Source organism: Prinia subflava, chromosome 3 (genome assembly GCF_021018805.1).
Source record: "Prinia subflava isolate CZ2003 ecotype Zambia chromosome 3, Cam_Psub_1.2, whole genome shotgun sequence".
Lineage (NCBI taxonomy): Eukaryota > Metazoa > Chordata > Aves > Passeriformes > Cisticolidae > Prinia > Prinia subflava.
In genome coordinates, this window is record NC_086249.1 from 106,356,643 (window position 1) to 106,362,993 (window position 6,351).

At 55.3% G+C, this 6,351-nt stretch overlaps 1 protein-coding gene across 1 annotated transcript in view; it reads right to left on the minus strand.

The window, feature by feature from the left end:
• Nucleotides 1-6,351, minus strand: part of KCNE1 (potassium voltage-gated channel subfamily E regulatory subunit 1) — a 253,513-nt gene that overhangs the window by 29,394 nt on the left and 217,768 nt on the right. The window lies entirely within an intron of this gene.

Below are 6,351 nucleotides of genomic sequence, written 5' to 3' on the forward strand. Positions count from 1 at the left end.
TAATTGGCCACAAATAAGCTTTGTTTCCTCCTGGTGTGATGGGTTTGGGATGGGCTGGAATTACCTGCACTTGAAGGTTCTTTGGATTGTGGTATCTCAGTTTGAGACAGTGAAGAGCTCAAGTGAATGTTTCGAGAAGTTGCAGCGTTCCTCATTCAGAGCACTTCACATGTGTAGCACCAATTGAATTCATTCCATCTGGGATCATTCAGCACTTCTGCAAATGAGACCACAAAATGTCAATTCAGACACTCAGAAACTGGGAGGGTGAAATTCATGGCCACCTGCGAGAAGTGTGGTTTAACTGACTCGTGCAGCCTCGCCCAAGTAAGGCAGGAGGGATTCAATCCCTTCCTGAGGCGCATCCCAGCTGGTTTAAACCCAGCTCATCCTTTTCCAAGTGATCCTCTGCAAATTCACTGCTCATCTTCTGTCTGCTGAAACAAATGTGGAAAAACTTCTGGAGACAGCAGCCTCCTCCACTATGTCATCCTGACACAGCTCCAGAGTGGCTCCACCCTGAAAAATAAATGTGGCACAGAGCCCATGGAAAAGAAAAGTAGGCAATTATCTACTTTGCATATGCAGATGCAAAGGAGAGGAAGGAGAAATAACGCTCCTCATTATGTGGTATTGATTTTGCAACCTAGTCCTCATTTAAAGTAGATTGGATGTGTGCAATTATGCAGCTTTTTAAAAGTAAACAGCGAAAAGAATCCAAACTCCTTCCATCGTGTGCAAGCATCACATTGTGGCAGATGGACACGGAGCTGCTGGAGTGACTCCAGAGGAGGCACCAGGATGAGCAGAGGGATGGAGCAGCTCTGCTGGGAGAGCTGGGATTGTTCAGCCTGGACAGGAGAAGCTTTGGGGTGACCTAAAGGAAGTGTCTGAAGGGAGTTGACAAGAAAGATCCCAGATCCATGGAATGGTTTGGGTTTGGAGGGAACTCAAAGCTCATCCAGAGCTATGGACAAGGACCCCTCCCACTGTCCCAGGCTGCTCCAGCCCCAGTGTCCAGCCTGGCCTTGGGCACTGCCAGGGATGCAGGGGCAGCCACAGCTGCTCTGGGCACCCTGTGCCAGGGCCTGCCCACCCTGCCAGGGAACAATTCCTGATTCCCAAGAGCCCATCCAGCCCTGCCCTCTGGCACTGGGAGCCATTCCCTGGCTCCTGTCCCTGCAGCCCTTGGCAATTGTCTCTCTGCAGCTTTCCTGGGGCTCCTTCAGGCCCTGCAAGGCCACCCTGAGCTCAGCCCAGAGCTTCTCCTGCCCAGGCTGAGCAATGCCAGCTGTGCCAGCCTTTCCTGCCAGCAGAGCTGCTCCAGCCCTCTGCTCATCCTGGAGCCTCCTCTGGACACAAATCCATGATTCTTCCTGTTCTTTTCTACCTCATTCATCTTCCTACTACCCCACCTTTCCCTGTCCTAATCTTCCTCAAATCTAGCCTTTCTTCATCCCAGTCTTTTCCCATCTTTTCTCCTCCCTTTTCTTTTTGCCTCTCTTTTACATCCTCTCATTAGATCCTAGTGCTAAATCCTAAACCCACCTGAAGTGTGTGGTGTTTATGGACAAACTTCCTGGAGAAGTGAGGAAACAGCAGGGAGAACAGGCCTGCACCTGTCCCACACCCCTGCCCATGCCCAGGCAAACAAAACCTCACCTTGCAGGGCAATTCCTCTTCCCACGGGCAATCCCTGTGTCCTACCAACACCTCCATCTCCCCTATCTGGGGCTGGACGTGAGCAACATCCCAGTCCTAAACCTGTGATAAATTCTGATTTTATTTTGATAATGAGCAACGTGTCATAGGCGGAAATTAAGAGTTTTTAATAAGAGCAGAGAATTGACTTTCTGTGGTGCACACAGGACCTGGTGCAAAATGAGGTTTAGCCCAGCCTAATCAAGAGACTGCTGTAACCCAAAATAGCTGTGGTTAGAGAGGCTCTGAGTGGTGATTTTGAGCTTCTGAAAGTGTCAATTTTTGTCTTTCTTTTTCCCCCTTAACCCTGCCTTGCTGGGCCAGCTTCTTTGTCAGGATCCTCTGAGATATTGCAGGACATTTTTTCATGGAATCCCAGAATTACTGAGGTTGGAAAAGCCTTCCCACATCATGGAGTCCAAGCTGTGACCTCCTTCCAAGGCCTGACCACCCTTTCCATGGAGAAATTGCTCCTGCTGTCCAAGCTGAACCTCCCCTGGCACAGCTTGGGGACATTTCCCCTTGTCCTGTCCCTGTTCCCTGGGAGCAGAGCCCCACTTTGCTACAACCCTCAAACATTCCCAACGCCTTTTCCAAAGAAAACCTGCACTTGCATATGTATATGGAATGCATGAGGATATATTCTGTGCTTTATTACAAAGGGTGATGAATTAGGGGTGGAATTATTCATCCATGCTCTCTGTGCTGCTCTTTGGGATAGACACCAGGATGCAGAGAGGGTGGTTTGACCAAATTCCAGCTTGAAAAAGTCAGGACATTTTGTATGACACCTAAATAAAGTAAATAAAATCTCTATTAGGGAGTTTTATTTCTTTACTGAGTATTCAGGTCATGGCCACCACTCGTTGTTCAGACCATCCTCTCTAACCCTGTGCTTTTAAATATTAAATATTAAATATTAAATTTCCTACAGTCTTTGGATGCTTTTGGAGGAAAAAAACAAGCTTGTGAGATTCAAGGGAGCTGGTGGACACCATGGGTTGGTGGTGAAAGATCTGGGGATCAACCTGAGCTTCCATAAAGGGATGGACAGGGCAGGACAGGGCAGGGCCAGAGTGTGTCCAGGGCAGGGAAGGGAGATGGGAAGGGGCTGAGGCTGGAGAAAAGGAGGCTCAGGGGGGACCTTGTGGCTCTGCACAAGTCCCTGACAGGAGGGGCAGGGAAAGGAGGAGAGGAAATGGCCTCAAATTGCACCAGGGGAGGCTCAGCCTGGAGATTGGGAAAGGAAATTTCCCTGTCAGAGTGGTCAGGCCTTGGGCTGAGCTGCCCAGGGAGGTTTGCAGTCACTGTCTGTGGAAGTGCTCAGGAGGAGTCTGGAGGTGGCCCCTGGGGACAGGGTCTGGGGGATGCTGGTGGGGCTGGGGTGGCACTGGGTGATCCTGACGGGCTCTTCCCACATTCCTGATGACTCTGGGATTCTGGGATGCACCATGAGATGCCCACACACATGACAGACGGGTGCAGCCACAACCTGCATTGCTGATTTGTGTGGGAGACCCTCAGGCACCCAGATCTCATTCCAGGGATATCAAACATCCACCTGGAATGGGTTTATGAGGCCTCAGGATCAAATATTTCTGTTGGGACCAAATCCCATCACAGACAAAACTGGGCTCAGGCTGATGTCTGGGGAGTCTTGAGACAGCTTTAAATACAGCTGAGGGGGGGGATTCCCAAAAATGGGGGGTGTTGGCCACATGCAGATGTGGATTTAGGGGGATTCCACGTGGAATGGAGTCAGAAGTGAGAATGAACAGTGACTGTAAGTTTATATCCTGCTGGGAATCTGATATTGGCATTTGAAAGCAGCACCGGGAAGACAACAGGGACAGGGATTGAGCATTTCCTTTTCTTCTGCCAGAGGAGTGTTTGAAGGAGGTAGAGCATTGGAAGAACTGGGAATTAGAGCTCTCCCCACTCCTTTCTGCCCCTGGCCAAAATGTGCCAGCTCCAAATGTGACAAAGAGAACATCATTGCCACCTGTGGCTGCACAAGGAGCACCTGGAGGGTGGGAATGGCTGATGTGGGAATGGCAGGGATACCTGGGCATTCCCACCTCACCTGGACTTCCTCCTGAACCTGCCAGGCACATGTTCAGAATAAGGAAGAAGCTCAGGGCAGACAACACTGTATTAGAAAACAAACAGGGAAGCACAGTAAAGAAAAGCAAACCCAGGGAGAGTTAGTGTTGAGAGCACCAACAGGCAGTAAATCCTCCCTGTCAGCTGCCTGGCAATTACTGCCTGAGCACAGAGGGCTGGGAGCCTGGGAATACCTGTAAACACTTCTGCACAGGCAATTTGTCTTGTAGCAGTACCCAAAACAGCTCCCAGGACTCCCACAGCCCTCGTGCCTGGAGGGCACAGGATGTGTCAGGAACCAGGGGGAGCTCACACCTGCCTGAGACCCAGCAGTACCAGGGCTGGCTGAGCTGCAAGTCCTGCTGAAAAGCGCTGGGAGGAGTTTTCCATTTCCATTCCTGCCCTCAGGATCCGTGGCACTGACAGTGGCAACCTCCCTGCGCAGGCAGGGGAGAAGCAAACGACCCTGGCTGGGGAAAGGGCATGGCTGGGGATCCCAGGGAAGGTGGTGAGGCCTCTCTGGGTGGGCTGAGGCTGGGATTCCAGTGATATTTCATTGAAGTTCTTTAATCTTGGGATCTGCTGCTTTCTCTGCTTCCCCTTGGGCACAGTGGGGCTGCTCTCTCATCCCTTTCCTGAAGACAGGACCCAGCAATGAGGGCTCCAACAGCTTGGGCAGAAACTTGTCTCTCCCCAAAGCCAGATTGTTGGGCATCGGTGTGAGGGAAGGGAGGGACAAGTCTCTGCTGTGGGCAAGACAAAGAGTGTTCAGACAAACCCCCAGGCCCCTCAAACACCTTCTTTAGTGGGAGGAAATGGTTCAGCTTCCAGCACAGCCCAGCTGGGCGCTGGTGTTGGATGTGCTGCAGCCGGAGGGATCTGTGTCACTGACCTTGGTGGCTGCACGTGAGCAGCAGGCCAGGGGCGCGTGCCAGGCTGGGAAATGCGTGTCCAGAACCTCCCTCGCCGGGAGGACTCGGCCACCAAGGCCAGACACGCGGCTTTCCCTCCATCCTGCTGCTCCTCGGGGCCTCCGCACCCTGGCACAGCCACCCCAGAGCCACTCACCCACCCCGCGGCTGTCACTGAGGATGGGGAAGGGCCTGGGGGTGCTCTGAGAATGGGGAAAGTCCTGGGGGTGCTCTCAGAATGGGAAATGTCCTGGTTGTGCATTGGGGAGTTCTGAGGATGAAGAGAAGTTCTGAGGGTGGCCCTGAGGGTGAGGAAGGACCTGGGGGTGTTCTAAGAATGGAGTCTGTCCTGGCTGTGCATTGGGGAGTTCTGAGAATGGAGAAGTTCTGAGGGTGGCCCTGAGGGTGGGGAAGGACCTGGGGGTGTTCTAAGAATGGAGTCTGTCCTGGCTGTGCATTGGGGAGTTCTGAGAATGGAGAAGTTCTGAGGGTGCACTGAAGGACTCTGCAGGAGGAGAAGGTCCCGACTGTGCACTGAGGAGCTCTGAGAACCGGCAAGTCCTGGGGACACACTGAGGTGTCCTGAGGATGAGGAAGGTTCTGGAAAGTGCCAAGTTGGGCTTGAAGCAACCTGGCCCTGTGGAAGGGGTCCATGCCCACAGCAGTGGGTTGAGCAGGACGATTCCCCATGCCCCTGTCCCACCAGAGCCTTTTGGTGCTGGGGTGACATGAGCGAGGTGTCCCACACGGGTGGGGTGACACGAGCCGAGTGTCCCACACGAGTGAGGTGTCCCACATGAGCAAGGTGACATGAGCATGGTGTCCCACATGAGCAGGGTGACTCAAGCACGCTGTCCCACACAAGTAGGGTGACCCACACAAGCAGGGTGTCCCAAACGAGCAGTGTGCCCCACACGAGCAGGGTGTCCCACACGAGCGGGGTGACATGAGCATGGTGTCCCACATGAGCAGGGTGACTCAAGCACGCTGTCCCACACGAGCGGGGTGACATGAGCAGGGTGTCCCACACGAGGAGAGTGCCCCACATGAGCAGGGTGTCCCACACGAGCGGGGTGTCCCACAGGAGCACACTGCCCCACACGAGCAGGGTGTTCCACACGAGCAGGGTGCCCCACACGAACGGGGTTGTCCCACAGGAGCACACTGCCCCACACGAGCAGAGTGTCCCACACGGGCGGGGTTGTCCCACAGGAGCACACTGCCCCACACGAACGGGGTTGTCCCACACGAGCAGGGTGTCCCACACGAACGGGGTTGTCCCACACGAGCAGGGTGTCCCACACGGGCGGGGTTGCCCCACACGGGCGCGCTGCCCCCGGGCGCGGCGCGAGCCGCTCCCGCCACGCGCGGCCCACACGCGGCGCGGCCGCGAGCCCCGGCCCCCCCCGCGGCGCTCCGTGCGCGGCCCCGGCCGAGCTGTGAGCGCGGCCCGGCGGGGGGAGCGAGGGGGCGGCGCAGTGGAAATTTCCACTCCCTGCAGCAGCGGCAGCGCCGGCGCCTCGGGCGGCTCGGCGGGGCCGGGGGCGGCGCCGGCCGCGGGGGCAGCGCGGGGAGGGCCCGGCCGTGCCCCGCGCGGGGGTCCCGGCCCTCAGGCCGCGGTGCGGGGCAGCCCCGG